The sequence below is a fragment of the Alosa pseudoharengus genome, unplaced genomic scaffold (genome assembly GCF_046254945.1).
Source record: "Alosa pseudoharengus isolate Yale_2024_CS ecotype anadromous, Long Island Sound unplaced genomic scaffold, YU_APseudo_1.1 YU_APseudo_1.1_scf_18, whole genome shotgun sequence".
NCBI lineage: Eukaryota > Metazoa > Chordata > Actinopteri > Clupeiformes > Clupeidae > Alosa > Alosa pseudoharengus.
This window is the reverse complement of record NW_027468650.1, coordinates 17,563,175-17,582,962: the sequence shown is the minus strand read 5'-3', so window position 1 is coordinate 17,582,962 and position 19,788 is coordinate 17,563,175. Positions and strand designations below refer to the sequence as shown.

General features: G+C 44.9%; 1 protein-coding gene across 1 annotated transcript in view; it reads left to right on the top strand.

Moving 5' to 3' along the window:
- The first annotated feature begins 15,770 nt into the window (after nt 1-15,770).
- The window catches only part of drd2a (dopamine receptor D2a), a 31,822-nt gene continuing 27,804 nt past the window's right edge, over nt 15,771-19,788 (top strand). Inside the window, 1 exon segment of the mRNA XM_076291272.1 lies at nt 15,771-15,960. The gene's annotated coding sequence lies outside the window, so the exon portion shown is untranslated.

Here is a 19,788-nt window from a genome sequence, read left to right as displayed (position 1 = left end):
TGTGTGTGTGTGAGTGAGTGCTGGGAGTCCATTGGAAACACACTGTCCTGGTGTAATGATTCATGATCATGACTCATGATGGACTTCCATTTCTCCATCATCTTGTAATGACGTCACTTTTCAGGACCAATAAGGGAACCTGAAAGTGGTCAAAGGAAATCGTGAAGCCTTCCGTGCTGTTGGAAATATAACAATTGATTATAAACCCCTGTTAAACCTAATAAATCTGACTCCGCTCAATATTAGAAAAGTTTCGGTTCAATGTAACATTGTTATCCATAGTGGGTTGATATACTCACAATGCATACTGTTAATGAGAATACCTGACGCATTTTCTTATTTCACTCGCTCTAATCTAGGAATAATGCCACCTCAACATAACATGTACTGTACTAGTCTGAAGGTAGGTCAGAGGCTACATGCTGATCCGGACTGCGATACTCACCAGCGTGTTAAACATTCAAGCAAATTCCTATGCTACAGAGAGTCAGGCTGTGCTAGGTTTTCGCGACCAATCTAGACCATCGCTGGCAAACTGCCCACCACTGTGGAATGCTTGGTCAGTTCATCTAACTTGCCATCTCCCAGGTGATTTTGTTTCTAGGGCGGCGATAACTAATCCTAGCCATTCATTATGCTAGCACCGTTACCTAGACTGCTACTCTGGTCAATAAGTACAATAGAAAGGCTATGCGGATCAGAACATAACAATTTATTTGTCAGGTATAAGTTACTCATCCAATACATTTTAGAAAGTACATCTAAATGAATAATATGAAAGTTACGAAAACAGTTTAAAGGAACATTCAGGAAATCATACGAAACAATCAGAGAATGATCACATACCCAGCTCAGAGGATGATGGCTACACACCAAAGTGGTGTGGGAGATTCTGACTACAGAATGGCTCCCAATTTAATATGTCTTAAATAGGCTACCCAGTTTGTGATTGGTTACATTGATATGGATCACATGATTGGAGTACTGTTGAGACTTGAGACCATTGTTGTAATGTAGTGAGAGTGAATCAATCAAGACATGACAAGGTATACATTTGATTACATTTCCTATCCCTATAGTTAACTGTTCCTGTGGACATGTGACAAGCATGTGACAGTAGGCCCACAATAGGCCCACACTTAGTAGCTGATCAAGAGTCCACATTTGATTGAAAGGATTATCATCAGCCTGGTAGATAGGATTCTTACAATCTGTAGAGTAATTAGTAATTGTAAGTACCCCCATCTTCTGTATCATAACAAGTAATTGTAAGTATCCCCAACTTCTGTACCGTAATTTGTAAATTGTAATCAGTCATCAGTAGTGCATTGTGAGTCTCCCCGTGTTCGTAATCACCCCCAACCACCAACCAAGCTGCAGCCATTCCTGGGAATGTGCATTATGAACTTGAGTGTATTAAACTGTATGATACTCTTATCAGTTAATGAAGACAGAAAACACTATTAGTTCTCTCAGAGTAATCTGCAGCCTACACGGCTGACTTCCCCTCCTCTCCTACAGGAGCAAACAGTCAAGAGTCGCTTCATGCAGCAGGGGAAAGGAACTCAGAATTACAGCATCATCTGTCGGGGAACATCAGTGGTGATAGAGGTGATGATGATGGTGTGTGCGCGCGTGCATGCGTGTGTGTGTGTGTGTGTGTGTTTTGATGATGGTTGGGGTGTGTGTGTGTGTGTGTGTGTGTGTGTGTGTGTGTGTGTTGATGATGGTTGGGGTGTGTGTGTGTGTGTGTGTGTGTGTTGATGATGGTTGGGGTGTGTGTGTGTGTGTGTGTGTTGATGATGGTTGGGCTGGATGTGCTGGTGCTGTTTCCTGGCTGCCTTCCTCTGCAGGGGAAGAGGCCCCGTGAGTGCTCAGGCCTGCTGGGAAACGTAATCCCATCTGATAAATGCTAGTAATTACAATACACCATAGCATCGCTTCATAGCCCTAAGCTAATCATCAAGCACTAAACTATAAACTACCGTGCGTGTCCAAGCATTCAGCAGAGCCACACACACACACACTCTCTCTCTGTCTTTCTCTCTCTCTCACACACACACACACACACTCTCTCTCTGTCTTTCTCTCTCTCTGTCATTCTCTCTTTCATACACACACACACTCTCTTACACATACACACACACAGGCACCCACACACACAGGCACGCACACACACACACACACAGGCACGCACACACAAACACAGGCGGAGACTTAATGACTGGTGGTGCTTTAAAGGAGGAAGAGGATGAGGAAGAGAACACGTCAGACAGGCCTTGCTGCCACAGTAGCCCACTCGCTGATTCTCTCCTAGTGGAGGCTGTCCTCAGACATACACACACACACACACACACACACACACACAGAGAGAGGAGACAAACCCTGCTGCCACAGTAGCCCACTCGCTGATTCTCTCCTAGTGGAGGCTGTCCTCAGACATACACACACACACACACACACACACACACAGAGAGAGAGGAGACAAACCCTGCTGCCACAGTAGCCCACTCGCTGATTCTCTCCTAGTGGAGGCTGTCCTCACACACACACACACACACACACACACAGAGAGAGGAGACAAACCCTGCTGCCACAGTAGCCCACTCGCTGATTCTCTCCTAGTGGAGGCTGTCCTCAGACATACACACACACACACACACACACACACACACACAGAGAGAGGAGACAAACCCTGCTGCCACAGTGGCCCACACACTGATTCTCTCCCAGAGTAAGCTATCCTCAGCCTGCCAGATGAAAGAATGGGCACAAAGGCTGATGTGCGCTGCGCTGCTTCAAGGCTGTAATGATGGCACATTGCTGCAATCACACTCTGTGTGTGAATGTGTGAGTGTGTTTCCAAGCTATGGAGGCAATACATCTGCAGTGATCACACTCAGTTACAAGAAGCTTCCCTACTTGAAATATGTATCTCTCTCTCTCTCTCTCTCTCTCTCTCTCTCTGTCCCTCTCTCTCTCTCTCTTTGTGTGTGTGTGTGTTTCCAAGCTATGGAGGCAATACATCTGCAGTGATCACACTCAGTTACAAGAAGCTTCCCTACTTGAAATATGTATCTCTCTCTCTCTCTCTCTCTCTCTCTCTCTCTCTCTCTCTCTCTCTCTGTCCCTCTCTCTCTCTCTCTCTTTGTGTGTGTGTGTTGTGGTGGCAGCACATCATGACGATCACACTCATTTGCAGGTTAGCAACCAGTGCAAAGACAGTCTATACCAGCTCAGGGGGGAAAGGGAGAGAGGACACACTAACTCAATGGTGCTAAGAACAGCAGTGCTAACCATTAACTGTAGAGGATACACTCAGTGAATGCTTGCTGTCTACAGTAATTGCTTAGTGGTAGTGCTATATCTGGCTTCGGCAGAGATTGTGGTGTGGAAATGCGGGGCTGTACCTTCCCTTTTTTTGTACATAGCCCTGATGCTGCAGAGGTTGATAGTTTCATAGCACAAATTCTATAGCATCTGTATACATCTGTAACCACCCCAAAACCAACCGGTAGTGGTTCATCACAGGTAGGTGCCAGGCAAATGAATGTTGGCATTTCCCACAAAATCCAAACTTTAAAAAGAACTGTTCTCAAACTTTCCTTATTTGCATATGATAGTAATTTGCATGGATACAACTGTATCTAAACACCCATTTGTTTTCTTTCCCAATCGGGAATCGCTGCAGCCAGCCCTCCACAGCGTCAGGCCAGAGCAGAACCAGGAGCGTCAATGAGGCCACAGGACACCAGCTTTATTCCGACGGCAATTAACACGGAGCCACGCCCCTCATTAGCCACCAGAACTCTCCAGCTCCTCCTGCAGGTCAAAATACAATAGACATATACAAACAGCAATATGCCTAGTGCTCAAGAGCACCATACAGGCAGAGGGAGGAAGAGGCGTAACGCTTCACGGCACGGCAAGGCAAAGCCGGGGCGTCACAATAGTACTTGAACACCCTCCATCTCAGTATTTCACGTATTTCAAACAAACATTTTCTTACAGTCATGATAAGTTGGTTGTGCATTCTCAATAATTACTATGTAAGATGTAGCTCTACAGATGCTCTAATAAATGTGTAGGAATCATTTTTACCATCAACTTATAGCCTGACATCATTAACCCTGGACAGTGTTTTGAACGACGGAACTAGCTATTTTCGACCAAACAGCAACACTTTCTAGACACCGTTCTACCTAGGTTGTTGTTTGCGTTGTATCACTGTGGTTTAGCAACAACGAAGCTAACTTTTCTAGACACACCCCTGGTGAAATCAGTCCAACCACCTATCATGAGGGAATCAACTGATAGGCCAAGTTCCTGCTTCCCTGATGTGAAGATGATATCAAGTGATATCGGCGCATATATTAAAACAAATTAGAACAGTCTTTTTTATGCTCCGTGAATGGAACGCTTCAGTTATGTGCCTGGTGTAACCCGGGTTAGTGCACCTGAGTGCGATTACTCCCCCCTAGCCCTGACCCAGCTGGTCTCTGTTCACATTACATTTTTGCTGACCTGGGTCTGTTTATGTCATAAACACTCGCTTCTTTTTACCAATATTGCTTGGCAACGTTGCAAAAACGGCAGTTTATTTCCTTGTTTTGGAACAGATAGCATTTGAACTGCACCGGAGTTCTAACAAACCGTACGGCAGACCCACGTTTTCTAGCTGACCCTGGTCCGGACACGGGTCCACACCCGGGTTTACTTGACTGCGAAAATCACAGAACCATCGGTCCAAACGAACTCGGGTCCGGACCAAACGGTCTAGCGTGAATGCGCCCTTAGACCCCAACGTGGTCTGGATGCTGCCCCTTGCACCACAGCTCCCCCAATATAGGCTAGGATGGCCCCAGCCGTGGCGCAACTGGCTGGGGCACCTGTACCGTACGCCGGCGACCCGGGTTCGATTCCCGCCCCGTGGTCCTTTCCGGATCCCACCCCGACTCTATCTCCCACTCACTTCCTGTCATTCTCCACTGTCTTGTCTAATTAAAGGCATAAAAAGCCCAAAAAAATATACAAAAAAAAAATATAGGCTAGGACAACTTTTATGACAATGTAACACAGCGTGACATTACAACATTGGCCTTGCTTCAAATGCTTCATCTTTGATGTACAGATGTAATGTATGGAAATGTAAGCAGACATTGACTACACTGTCATATGTGTTGTCATAGAAACTAGATCATATTCAATGTTCTGTCACTGGCACAAAACTATGAAAGCCTACAGCACAGCGAGATCTGTCAACAACCATTTTCTTTGTTGAATGACCCTTGTCATCTGGACTACAAATTGGCCTCAAGATAAACAGATTATGAGTGACAGACTAACACCAGCCGACTTTGGCCTGCAGACCAAACCAAAGCGTTAGTGGTGGCAAAGGCACATTTACACACACGCACACACACACACACACACACACATTCAGTCATACACACAAACAGACTCTAGTGGTGGCAAAGGCAGTGGGAGATTCTATATGGTTGGGCAATCATTCGTGATGAGAGGAAACCAAAGAGGAGTTGCAGTGGTGTGAATTAAACCTTGCAAGACGTTATTAGCTGTTGCAAGCTGTTTCAAGACATTTGATATGTCAAATTGAAGTTTAGGGGCTGTATTTTGGGTCACCAGCGCATGGCGTAATACTCGTTAATCACCCGCGCAAAGTTGAATTCGGTATTTTGTACGTTTATTTTTTAAGCATTGCGCCCAGGGGTGTGGCAATTAACAACCTAGGGAGGGGCCTAGCGCGTTGTCTAAAAATCGATATCATACACCACCTAAACCTGCTCAGAAGTCAATGGCGAGTTGTTCATATGCTATTTTAAGAGCGCATGTCACCAGTCATATTGGCAGGTGCACGCACGATCCTTCTATCATTCATGAACGCACACCAGCGCACGTCCATGCAAAGCATTACAAATTGCACGATTACAATGGGAAACATAATTAGAACAAAGATATTACGAAATACTGTACATCTCATAATGAGTAGTTATTCAACATAATTTGCAAATTGGTAATGACGGTTAAAAGTGATTAGGGGAGAGGCGAGAGACACGTATGGAGCACAGCTGAAGACGCACTGTCACGAGATATAAGCAACTCCTCTGCAGGATAAATGTTGTTTTATTCAGTCATTTGAGCAATAGTAGGGTAAGTGTTGCTTTTTCCAGCCTATGTTTTCGGTGGTAACCCATTGTCAATAGTGAAAGTAACTGCATATAATGTCTTGTCATTGACTGACTCCTTGGTGAAGTTAGTTTCACTTTGCCAATGATTTCAAATAGATGAGTGCAAATGCGTGAAGGCTATGCTAGGTTTTAGTAAAGCATGGTTTAAGAATGACTATTCTATACGGTCTCGCAAGCAGCCTCCTTCAAATGCGCCTTTGAATGCCAAAGTACCGATGTATTTATTTGACATTTCGCGCGTTGCGCCGTTAAAAAGAATGACAGATGTCATTCTCATTGGTTTAAAATGATGTTACGCCCCAAACACACCCATATGACTGATTAAAAGACCTAGGAACACCTTGTTACGCCATGCGCTCCACTTTTGATAGCGAAACCCCTCCCAATGTGAACTGGACATCCTACTAAATTTGAATAGACTTTTGACGAGTGACGATGCACTTTAGAATGTCATGATAGGGCCCTAGAACACTTTTACCTCAGAGTGTATATTTTGTGTTGCCACTCACTCAGCCCAGTAAATGCGACAGGTCAGAAATTTGGCCAAAGCAGTGGCATACTTAAAGGGGAACTCCAAAGTAAAAACAACCTAGGGTCTACATACGGTAGTTAGTGGTATAAAATAGCGACGTGGCACCTTGGCATCACTGGAAGCCCGTTCAGTGATAATGCAAATAAACGGTCTTACTCAAAACACCACCAATTAGCGTAATTTTGCTCTCAGTCTATAAGGTTCTATATACGTTCTGAGTAGTTCTGAGATATTGAGCTTCAAAGTCTTTGAATTCCATAGAGTTATACTGATAAGCGGAATAATCCTCTTTAGATATAATGTCCAAAAATGCTCACAACTACAAGAAACACCTCACCTCATCTTCTTAAGGTGTCACAGAATAAAAATATGTCAATAAATCAATTTGGACAAAAATGTCAGATAGAAACCTTATAACGCACCGTAAATAGACCCTAGGTTGATTTTACTTCGGAGTTACACTTTAACAACTCAGTTTTGAAGATCACCAATGTCTGTTCAGCATTCGTCAAAACAGGTATGCTAAGAAAGTCAAGAAAAAAAAAAATTCACTGACTGTTGGCAACTTGTTTCACTATAGTGAATCCCCCTAGTTTTTAGAATGTTGCAGCAAATTTCTAGTTTCCAGAGCATTGTAGACTGTCTTCTCGTCACAAATCTTTTGGTGTAAATTGGCCGTCAGGATTCTTTCATTCTGATCAATTAGAGCTTGGGGGTCTTGGAGACCAGGCTGAGTCCCCCACTGTTCCACAACTACAGCCATGTTTAATAACTACCCTCCACACACACGCACACGCACACACACACACATTTATACCAACATACACACACACACATACACACACTCATCCATACATACACACAAACACACACACACATACATTCATACATACACACACACACACACACGCACACACACACACACACACACACAGAGACATGAGGGGGTTAGGATGTGCCAGTGGCTCCCTGTCAAACGGCCTCTAATGAGCATGTCACTCTTCACCCCACTCACACAAGCCTTTCAGAGCATAGCGCGTAGGAGCATAATGATAGACCATCAACTACACACACACGCACACACACTGAATGTAATACAATAACTGTTCCTCCAAATGGACCTGGCATCTACCGCTGTGAAGACATTAGGAGACAGGACCAACCCAGTCTGAGCTGATGTCTTGACACCCTCACTAGTCATGGCAAGTCACTTCTATTTGTTTGACACGTTTAAAAAAAGCAGCAGTGGAACCAAAGTTACTTTTATTTAAAGAACAAATTTTAAAACAGCAGGAGCTGAACCAAAGTTCTTCCAGAAAGACAAGAGTTCACTCTAGCTGCAATGCTAGCAAATAATGTAACAAAAAATGTTTTGGTAAATTTGGAAGCACACTCTCAAAGGGGAAAAATAGAGAAATGCTGAGGTGAACCAGTTACGTGACAAATATAAACAGTTAGGGAATGTTAAAAAAATATAACAACATTTAACTTCATTAAAAGTTGCACTGCTGAAAACCACAAAAGTTCAAAGAGTCAAGCAATTTACGAATAGAGCCCTGATAATGATGCAAGCTTTGCCTGAGGCATCCATTTTCATACTGCATTCACACAGCACACACCTGCACACACACACACACGCACCTGCACACACACACACACACACACACATGCACCTGCACACACACACACATGCACACACACGCACACACACACACACACACACGCACCTGCACACACACACACGCACACATGCACCTGCATGCACACACACGCGCGCACACACACACACACACACACACACACTTAGCCCTACAAAAACAAACACACATACACACATTTGCAAATTTACATGGTACACGCACACAAATTAAAATGGAAGGCGAATACATTTTTAGCATTTGAAGAAAGCATTTTCCTCACCTTAAAGTAAAAGGAATGTTTATCAAATCCTTATCATCATATCCGGTTCCTTGTTGGTTTGGTTGGAAAGGCATTCAAAAGGCCCCCACGCAGGACAGATGGTCATGGTGTTCCAGAGAGAGCCCAGAGAGGATTCAGCCTAGTGAAGTATTTCTTAATTGGTGGGTCGGGACCCAAGAGTGGGTCGCGGAACCGTTCTGGTTGAGTCGCAGAACTTGTGACCAAACGGCCATTTGAGATGCTACCTTATCAGATTTAGTATTGTAACTTTATTTGTGTCTGTCATTGCCATGGACATAAACAGTGTTTATGTGACAGGTCATGCTAGGCATCATTTTAGCACTAAATGCAAGTAGGCTACAACCCTGAATATTTAAAGTAGGATATGGATTCACTTGTGTGTGGTTTGCAGTAAAGAGCATGAAACCATCAAAACTAAAATGCCACATGGAAACAAAGCACCACTGTCAAAGACAAACCTGTCGAGTTGAACCTGTCATCAGGAGTTGAAGACTTCACAAATGTAATGCCAAACATCAGCATGTTAGAAGGCAGAGAAATATTGTTGCGCTCAGATGATAGTTTCTATGTCCAGGTGTGTGAAAACCAATAATGTAAAGATGAAGCTGTAAGTGGTTCGCACTCTGAAGAAAGGTTTGGTTTGGTTTTAAAAGAGCAAGAGCTCTTGCTCTATTAAAACCAGTTGCTCCTTTTTTGTAAGACTTTGTCTATAGTCTTTTCTTCAGAGTGCAAACCACTTACAGCTTCATCCAAACATCAGCATGTTCCAAACAAGTAGGCACGTGTCTTACCATATAGCTCACCGTATCCATTGGCTTGAACTCTATAAAAATATGTGGGTTGCGACTTAATGAACATGGGAAATTGTGGGTCCCAAAGCCAGACCAGTTAAGAACCACGGACCTAGAGGACCATTCCCAAGCATGGGCGGATTATGAACTTTCGGGCCCCTGGGCCCAGATGTATTAAGGGCCCCCCACTAATTGTCGTATATGTGGGAGGGGAGGTTTGGGGGTCCTCCCCCAGACATTTTTTAATTTGTTTGATGTGATTTCCTGTATTCTGGTGCATTTTGGGGATGGCCAATACTAAATTCAATCAGATTCATAGCCTACATCCTGATTTGTTGATATTGAGGCAATGATTCCATGCAAAGGCTTGGGCTTCAGGGCCCCCTGACCCCTTGGGCCCCTGGGCCTGGGCCTGGTAGGCCCATGCAGTAATCCATCCCTGTTCCCAAGGAAACAACCTTCACGTGTCCTCATATCAAGAACCGGCGACAACACACACAGTCAGCACCCTCAGCCAATGACATGAGTGTTACTAAGAGAGGACACAAGCAACAGAGCAGGAGTGAGAGAGATAGAGTTTGAGAGGACAGGAAGGAAAGAGTTTGAGAGGACAGAAAGGAAGGAGTGAGAGAGAAGGAGCTTAAGAGGATAAGAATGAAGGAGTGACAGAGAGAAAAAGTTTGAGAGGACAGGAACAAAGGAGTGAGGTAATGAAAGAGTTTAAGAGGATACAATTATTTCGTTTTGGCAAGTAGCCGTGTAATAAGTGGGATAATGTATAAAACGCCGGTTATTATTGGGAAAATAAGTCCCGACAGGGCGAACCGGACCCTGACGCGCAGCGGAGGGGTCTTGTTTCGCCCTGAAGGGACTTATTTTCCCAATAATGACCGCCGTTCTATACATTGTCCCGCTTATTACACGGCTACTTGCCAAAACGAAATAATAAACTCCCCACGATATGACTTTAGCCTACATAGCCTAGCCTATTTGTTACCGTTCATCGTGGCATTTGCTGAGAAACAAATAGTTTGCAACAACACACGCTGAATTTGAATCAAACATTCTTTAGAACACAGCTGATAAACCGTCTGCTTTCACTTTTAAATGAAGTTCCAGTCCTTGCGTAGTGATATGAAAGACGTATCAGAAGCACAAAACCCGTTGCCATTGACAGCGGTAATTATATGTTTGCAACGGTAATTCCATGAAAATATTTTACCGTAGAACTTTGGGAAATCCCATTCAAGCCAATGGAGCGTTCTACTTGCCTTGTGAAGAGCCGTGTAATAAATATGAATATAAATAGTTGGGGACTCCCCATAGTGGCAATAAAAATGACAAAAAAGTCCGCACACTAGAGCTCCAATAATTTTATCTTTTTATTCACCACATGTGACGTTTCGGGACACACTGCCCTTCCTCACACTGCCCTTCGTCTGAGGAAGGGCAGTGTGTCCCGAAACGTCACATGTGGTGAATAAAAAGATACAATTATTGGAGCTCTAGTGTGCAGACTTTTTTGTTATTTTTATTGTCGCTTTTTGAGTCCAGCACCTACGTTTTAACATTCAGATGTGCGCACCCTCTTCTACATTATTGGACTCCCCATAGTGGCCCAGAGTTGTACATTCTGAGCCTGTGCTGCCTCACCTTACTGGACAGTGAGCTAGGCATGAAGGGATCTGAGCCTTGACCTGTCTCAATGTGAGCAGAGAGATGAACTGCAGGAGCAGGAAGAGAGAGAGAGAGAGAGAGGAGGGATGGTGAGAGAAAGAAGAGTGAGGGAGAGCAGGAGGGAGCCTGGGCCTGTAGTCTCAGTATGATTACAGCGACCAACTACAGGAGCAGAGAGAGAGAGAGAAAGGATGGAGGGAGAGAGGGAGGGAGGTGAGACAGAGTCAGAGAGCTTTGACTAATTCAGTGGGAGCATATGGCTGTGTTCACTCCTGAATATGAATATGAGATGATGTCACTATGCAGCTCTCAGTAAAGAAGCAACAGCAACATGGCTAATCCCATCTCAGTAAAGAAACATGGCTTATATCACACTTCAGTAAAGAAACATGGCTTATATCACACTTCAGTAAAGAAACATGGCTTATATCACATCTCAGTAAGGAAACATGGCTTATATCACACTTCAGTAAAGAAACATGGCTTATATCACATCTCAGTACAGAAAGTACAAATTTACTTGCTGAAACTCATGGCCGCTGGACTCAGCAGGCCCCCTCTGACCAGCAGCTGTGCAGGGGACAGGAACACTGTTGTGCCACTGTTCTCACACAGGCTCCACTCATACAACACCACCCACACACATACATACACACACACACACACACACACACACACACAAGTCCCTCAGCCTATGAGCCTACACTTATCATTGAACCCAGGAGCCTACACACACAAACAAAACACTCACTCAGTTGATGAGCTACAAACAACACTCTACACACACACACTAACTCTGCCCACGAGCCTTCAGACACATACACACTAACTCGCACACACAACACTCACTCAGACGATGCACCAACTACACACACTCACACATTAAACTCACATTAAAGCTCCTCTTCTCTGCTGCTTTCAGAGGCACACCAACCACTGTGTCAGCGTCTGTGTGTGTGTGCTCCAGTGTGTGTGTGTGTGTGTGTGTGTGTGTGCATGTGTGTTTGCATCAAAGCGTGTGTGATCTCTGTAAACAGTTCTACAAGCACACAAACTGGTGTGAAAGTTTCAGGTTGTGCATGTTTGTGGGTGTGTTTGTGCATTTGCATTTTTTGTAAACAGTTTATGCCTGATTATGACAAGTTTTTTATGTTTTTTTTTTTTTTTTATGTCTGCCAATCAGAGTTGAGCTGCTGAATTTAAATTGTAGCATTCCGTTTCAGGTGCCATCAAAGGGGCTGTCATGCTGCTGGCTGCTACTGGACGTGAGGAGGGGTGGGGGGTTAATAGAGGGCAGTGCCGGCCAATGTGTCTCCTCTCCGTTAGCTGTGGCTTCACCATGGCACTTCCTCATAGTGATTTATGATGCCAGGCACAGACAAGGCGGGGCAGAGCCACGGGCTCACAGCTGCTGACGCCTCCCAACAGGAGGCCGACGCCGCGCCACGCTCAGGCCGAGTCCAAGCCGGCAGTGGCCTGCAGCCAGGCGCCATGCTGGGGCTGCGAGGCGTTATTTTATTTAGTTATCACCTAACAAGGGTGGGAAAAGACTCTCTCTCTCTCTCTCTTTCTCTCACTTACACACAAACACACACACACACACACACACACACTGCAGGGAAGCAGCAAGAAACAGCGACAAGAGCCATAAATGGAAATTTACCCAAATGACCAGCGAGCGAAATGGATCCATTGCACGTGAGGAGGCGTTCGCTGCAGGCTGGCCTCTGAAGAAGGAAATGAAGTTATTTTATTTTGTTATCACCTAATAAGGGTGGAAAAGGTCCAACTGAACATCTCCTTCCCAGCCTCTCATACACTCACACCTCTGCAGGGAAGCAGCAGGAGGAACAACAACAACAACAACACACACACTAACACTGCAAGGGAAACAGCAACAAGCTTTACACACACATACATACATACATACATACATACATACATACATACATACATACATACATACATACACACACCACACACACACTGCATGAGAAACAGCAAGAAGCCTTACAAATACACACAGATACACACACATACACTACAAGGAAAACAGAAACAAGCCTTACACATACACCACACACACACTGCAAGGGAAACAGCAACAAGCCTCAGAAGTGGAAATATTCTGAATGACCACAAAGCAGAATGGATAGTATGCACATGAGGATACGTTGGCTCAGGGTGTTTGCTCCAGACACACATACACACACACACACACACACATACACACACACACACATACACACACACACACACACACACACACACACACACACACACACACACACACACACATACACACACACACACACACACATACACACACACACACACACACATACACACACATACACACACACACACACACACACATACACACACACACACACACATACACACACACACACACACTGCCTGCGCTGGGCTCGGGTGGATGGGGCCTTTTCAGTCTGTCAACTTTCATTCTCCACAAAGACATTTTAACTGGGGGTGTAAGTACCCAATATTCGGATGGCAAATTCTGTATATTCTCAGTGTGGCAAAGCAGAGGTGTGCATATTGTATTATGTTCATGTAAGGCCTTCCTTTTCTCCTGTGTGTGTGTGTGTGTAAGTAAATATTATTTTGAATAGAGGCTGTTGATGGCAAACGGCAGATGGCTCCTCAAAATATCTTGCTTTTCCTCTCTCTTCCTTGTTTTCCCTCTCTCTTCCTTGCCTTTTCTCTCTCTGGTTTCATCAGATGGTCTATCAGAATCAAATCCAAAGCAGACCCAGCCCAAAGCCCAACGGTTCTGGTCCACCTCTCCTGTGCTCAAACCGTTTAACTTAAACGGCACCGACAATCAAAAAATCCAGTGGAAACTAGATGGCAAAAGTGTGTAGGCCAATCTGCCCACCAGCTTTTTCTACTTCGCTACCTATGATATTTCGAAACGCCATGTTATTTCCCATAGACAATCGACGCCAGGAAGTTGGATGGATACAGAAGTTACGGAGGCGGGACTTATTCTGGAGAGGTCTATAGCCACTGCACTCTCCTCCCTCTGTCTTCGTGCCCCCCCCCCCTCCCCACACACACACACACACACTCCACCCCCTTGCCAGCTGGATGCCGACTTGCATGGATGCCTCTGCAGTGAATGGGGGGTATCTGCTGTGAAATGGTATGATTGCTACAGATGATAAATGGCTATAGGCTCACTTACCCTCCCCGTCCCATCTCGCCAGACAGGGAGTGGTGAATGCTATTTCCAAGCACCACATGCATTCTATAATTTACATTAAAACACTTACTGTGCTGTATTTACATGCCAAAGAGTGTAACTTCACAGCCACTCTACTGAGGAGATGTAGAAGAGGGACATTTACATATTTACTTTCTTTTTTTTTGTCAGTCTGATGGACAATCAAATCAAAACCTTGATTTTATTTGCAGTCAGCAAATGTCGGACTGGGGGTAAAACCACTACTGATTATAGGGGCCCAAGGGGAGCGAGGGCCCTTGAAAAGTCTGGAATATATTTTATTTTACCTGGGTTGAGGAACATGGGGGCCCATCAGGACTGCCTATGCAGGGGCCCAGGATCTTCTGCTACGCTCCTGTTTGCAGTAAAGAGAAATGGTGTTGTGCATCATTATTAGGGTGTTGCTCTTTCATACACAAACTGAAAAACATTACAGGAGTTTCTGCCTAAGCCTAATGTTGTGTTGCTGTTAGATGGAAAATGGTGTGTAGGGGTTTCAATCCAATAATTTATGTCAAAATAATTTCATTCACAGTTTGAATTATGGGGGAGCTAACGGGAGCGGGCACCCGTGAACAGTAGAGGCAGATTTTGTAGACCTACTGGGTTTAGGTTCTTCGCTTACTCCATCATGATTAAACTAAGACCTATTTCATATGTTCTTTCTTTGATGGGCTATATCTTACATAGTTTCAGTTTTCAGTTCATCAACTTTCTATAAAAAAAAGTATGCAGTAATGCTTGCTGTTATTGAGCTACCGCGCACTTATATAGTGCAAGATAGCTCACGAGTTCATATGGAGTAACTCTCTGTACAGACCAGTCTTACCAAACAAATGTTTCCACCGTTAGCCATCTAATCAAACTGCAGCATCAGAAATTGCGTGAACAATTCACAACTTTTGTACACATATGACAACACAGCGTACAACGGTTGTACGCAGACGGAAACTACTCAAATATCGCGTTAAAGTGCTATAGTGGTTACACCGGAGAGATCATGCTGATCGATTTCCTTTCGCAATCGCCGGGGTTGATAGATATATGAGTTGAGTCCTCCTTCGAAATCCATGGCATTAACCTCTTGTTGACGGTGTGTTGAATTACTGTAATAGCTAATGTTTAGGTGTGGAACATGTGTTGAAGACCAACATAGAGTAGAAACACCAGCAGACCCTCCGATTGGCAGCGAAGGTGCATCTGGCAGTAAGTGCTGCTCCTCGCCCCGCCTTCGCCTCCACTTTCTCGAGCTGCCCTCCGCGATCAGCCTCAGATGCGCTGAGAGCTCCGTGCGCCTTCTCGCGCACCCGGGAAGTACGGGCAACCGCACGAGTTATCAGCTGCCCTTGAATGTAGGAGAAGACGGGGATGTATCAAGGAAAGGTTTCGTCAGAATATTCTATTTCGCCTACCTATGTAGTTTTCCACGAACAATAACAGGCTTACAGATATCTTGGATTTATTTAGGCAAAGTGGTACTCTGCGCACGGAAGCGACTGCGGGTTTCCCTTTGGAACACTCTGGATTACTTATAGGTGTAACCAAACTTATGGCGTAAAGGTAAAACAGCTGTGTGTTTGTGTGTGTGTGTGTGTGTGTGTGTGTGTGTGTGTGTTTTAACACGCCTCTATATCCTGTTCTGTGTCACCATCCCTATGTTCATCTTTCTCTCCTTCTGTGGACGTGTATGTGTGCGCAGTTGTGTGTTTAATTTTTTTACATAATTTCAGGTGTGTTATTAAGGTGTGTGATGAAGGTACTGTACTCTGTGTGTGTTTGAGGACTGGCTCTGCATTTTGCTCTTGCGCGCGCGTGTGTGTATGTGTGTGTGTGTGTCTTCTTACATTCTTACAAGGCTGTCTATGAAGGAAGGGCTTGAATAGTTACCAATTTGTGTGTGTACAGTATGTGTGTGTGTGTGTCTGTGTGTGTGTGTGTGTGTGTGTGTGTGTGTGTGTGTGTGTGTGTGTGTGTAGGTATTAGTTGATGGGATCCTGCCAGACACAGGGAATTGCTGCTTGGCATGTCCACTTGTCTACCTGTGTGAGTGTGTGTGTGTGTGTGTGTGTGTGTGTGTGTGTGTGTGTGTGTGTGTGTGAGTGAGAGTGACTGTCTCTTTGTGTCCCTCTGTCTCTGTGGACTGTTAACATGCTGACAGATGATTATTCCCCAGGTCTCTTAATCTCAAGGTAAAGTTGTTGTCTCTGTGAAAGCCCCTTGTGTGTGTCTGTGCTACAGAAGGGATACTCTGGATGCTCCGAGTCAATCAGGGCTTTTGATTACATATCCATGTGTGGATGTGTGTGTGTTTGTGTGTGTGTGTGTGTGTGTGTGTGTTTGTGTGTGTGTGTGTGTGTGTGTCTATGCCTGTGTCTCTGTGTGTGTGTGTCTGTGTGTGAGTTTATGAGTGCACATGATTACTCATCCCGCTGTCATTAAATTCCAATTTCTCCACTTTCCGTAACCACAGCGTGCCACGGTCATCTGCAGTGAGGGACAGCCGCGCTTATGAACAGGAGATTTATGAGATACTTGATTCTGCTCTATGCTCATGTTCTGAATGAAAGAATGAGGTGATTTGATCAGGTTTTATCCTTCATATGTGCCTTAAGGTCAGAGAAGGGCTAGTGATGGCGATTCTCTCCTGCTCTCAACGGGACTGACTGCTGAGCAGCATATTTCCATTCTCTTCCTACACTTGCCCATTGTCACTGCACAGTGTCTGTGGGAGGGGTGGAAAAACTCCTCTAAAGAAGATATTGGGTATTTTATCATCCTTTATCCTTTTTATATGGGTGTGTGTGTTTGTTTGTGCGGGATGGGCGTACCAGCTCTCCCCCCTTCTCATCCCAGCTGTGCAGTATTCTATAACAACTCTAGTACGATCTCTCTCTCTCTCTCTCTCTCTCTCTCTCTCTCTCTCTCTCTCTTACACACATTTCCTTCTCTTTTTTCTCTCTGTACTCTCATACACATACAATCTCATACACACATCACACATCTTCTTCTCCCACATTTTGATGAAACCTCCCACAATCACATTACCCTGATGCCTCAGCACTCTCCTGTGGGCCACTAGCGCCTCACACCCCAACAGAGGACAGGGAATACATCAAGTGCCCCTTTTTTACAGTCTTCTGTCTCACTGGAGGTCCCTTTACCTCCTGCTATTTTTCAGTTCAGTTCTCTGCGTTATTTCTGCAGTGGCTTAACATTATCAACACGCCCAAAGGTCCTTCACAGAGCCCAGCTTGAACCTGATCACCCCTAGCGCTTAGGTGTTAGGGCCCAGGGTTAAAAAAATTCCCTTTTAACAGGAAGAAACCTTGAGCAGAGCTGTGGCTATACAGATACATTGACCTTGACCTTGAAATTGACCTTGAATCAGTTGACCTTGGCTCAACTCATGAGTTTTCATTATACATGCATTAGGAAAGTGCAAAATAGAAACACAGGATATAGATGCTCCACACATACACACATAGCCTATAGATGCACACACACAGCCATAGATGATCCGCACACATACAGTATAGATGGTCCACACATTCAGACATATAGATGCTCCACAAGTACATACACACATACTGTGCAGATCAACACCTCATACATATAGGTGGTGCACACATACAGTTAGTGGGGGATGAAACTTGAGAATCAGTCAGTCTTCTCTCCCGCTCTTTTTCATTCCTCATCCCTTCATCATTTCATTCCTCTTTCCCTCTTCCCTTCTCACTCTTTGTTTTTTCTCTCTTTGTCCGTACCCTTCCCCCCCTCTCTCTCTCCCTTTCTCTCTCTGAAAATGAGGTTTCATTTATTTTCATGGATCAAATCTGATTTGAGGACGGGTGCAAATCAAGGGAAAGGAGGAGAAAGGAGGGGCGAGACGAGGGGAGGAGAGGAGGACAGAGCTTGAGCGTAGATTCACAGTTAACAGACGGCGCTCACGCTCACCCTGAAACCCTCACCAATAAAGACACAATTAGGGCCCCGCATAAACGCAGGCATCCATCCGCAGCCGTCTCCCCGCGTCTCCCCTGGGCACTGCTCCGTACCGCCGGGCCCGCGCATGTCAGCGTCGGATTGCCCAATCTGATGCCTATTAACGGAGCTCATAGATTGCTTGCATCACGTCAAGCACAAGTCATTGTGTGTTACCGTAACGGGAGCAATTTAGTCCCAGAAGCCATATTGTGCTGGTTGTGTGTGTGTGTGTGTGTGTGTGTGTGTGTGTGTGTGTGTGTGTGTGTGTGTGTGTGTGTGTGTGTGTGTGTGAGAGAGAGAGAGAGAGAGAGAGAGAGTCCTGTGAACATGTGGGGAAACAGTAAGGGACTGCAGGAAAACATCAGAGGAGGAAAAGATCAATTATGGAAGAGTGTAGAAATGGGAGATAGAGAGAGAGAGAGAGAGATAGAGAAAAGAAAGGCGGATGCCAGCGAGAGTTCTGAGCGTCCCTCAGAAACAGGATTTGACAAAGCCTCATTGACTGCCTTTATTTTAGCCTGCTGAGGTAGCACACAGCACGCAGACACTCCATTTGCCAACAAGCCAGTAATCAGAGCAAGATGCTTTATCCGCAGATAATGGCCACATATTCACACACACTCACACACACACTTTGACTAACACATACACAGACACACACACACACACACACAGAGACTCACAAACACACACACACACTTGGACTTACACACACACACACACACACACACACACACACACACACACACACACACACAGATAAATACACAACTGACACAAACATCTGTTTCCACACTCACACACACATGCAGTCATACGTCTGGCATAAACATGTCAAGTGCACACACACACACAAAACACAGATTAAATACACCACTGAAACAGGCATGCACACACACACACACACACACACACACACACACACACACACGTGCACTCACACTTCTGACATAAACATGTCTACAGTAGCACGCACACACACACAAACACATACACACACAGGAATCATGCATGCTATTTGTCCCCCCAGAGAGGCTGTTGCTTACAGTTCAGCTCACATTTGATCTCACCAGGAGATCTTCTCCTCCTTTCTAGTCCCACCCACTGCATGCTAATCAGCCCTGATTGGAAGATACCCGCTGCCAGTCACACATCAGTTATGCCTGGCAACCCACATCACATCCTATATGTATGCCTATACACCTGGCTATACAGTCACACTTATGCCAGAGAGAGGGTTTGTCAATGAATTACAGAACAAATAGTCTCTTACCAGTAGAGATTGCAGTAGAGATTAACCATGAGGAGACTGTAGGGGAGACCGTAGGTTCCTGACTCTGATGCTGCCATCTCTGACACTGCTAACTGTGATGCTGCTGACTCTGATGCTGCTAACTCTGATGC